At 40.4% G+C, this 760-nt stretch overlaps 1 non-coding gene across 1 annotated transcript; it reads left to right on the forward strand.

Moving 5' to 3' along the window:
- The first annotated feature begins 364 nt into the window (after positions 1-364).
- LOC126084919 (U6 spliceosomal RNA) lies at positions 365-469 on the forward strand. The gene has a single exon (XR_007519145.1). It is a non-coding gene; the product is annotated as a U6 spliceosomal RNA (small nuclear RNA).
- Positions 470-760: the final 291 nt, after the last annotated feature.

The following is a 760-nucleotide window of genomic DNA, read 5'->3' on the forward strand; positions in this document are numbered from 1 at the left end:
ATAAACAACAATTGTTTAGTATAAGTACATCCCAAATATTGCATGGGACAGACATACAGATGTATACGAAAGCGTTATGCATTATTTGTCTAAGATTAAAATCCAACTAGGTGACCTGTATTTTATCTGGACAGTGCCCTTTTTGACAGTGTCCTTTATGACCTATAGTTTGGTGAACAGACTAAGCCAAAATGAATTTGATAGGAATTTTTCCCCCAGGGAACACACTAGGAAAAAATTAAGATTCTTCTTGGCTTTCAGTTGGACCCCTTCCACTTGCCACTACCCTTATTCACTTAAAGCAATTGTCCATCCCACTACACATTGGAATCAGAATGAGAAACGTTTAAAAATGCCCACATCCATGCTTACTTCGGCAGCACTTATACCAAAATCGGACTCAGACAGAGAGGCTTAGCATGGCCTGGGCAAGAGTGACATGCAAATTCATGAAGCGTTTCTTTTTTTTTTTTTTTGTAAAATTGCCTGTGGTGATGGTTGCACCTAACTATAAGTGTACTAAAAGCCATTGAATCCTATACTTCGAATAGGTGAACTATAGCTCAATACAACTGTTTAAAAATGCCACAGCCTATCCCAAACCAATTGACTTAGAATTTGCGGGGGGAGGGTGTTGTTGAATGGGGAGTTTGAAAGGCAAGACAGGTCTGTGAGGTAAGTGAGGTGCCTAGGGAGAAATATTTAAGGCAGCTTTCACTCTCACACACTGACCCTGCACTTGCACAACCCTGAGAGTGAG

This window comes from Elephas maximus, chromosome 10 (assembly GCF_024166365.1).
Source record: "Elephas maximus indicus isolate mEleMax1 chromosome 10, mEleMax1 primary haplotype, whole genome shotgun sequence".
Lineage (NCBI taxonomy): Eukaryota > Metazoa > Chordata > Mammalia > Proboscidea > Elephantidae > Elephas > Elephas maximus.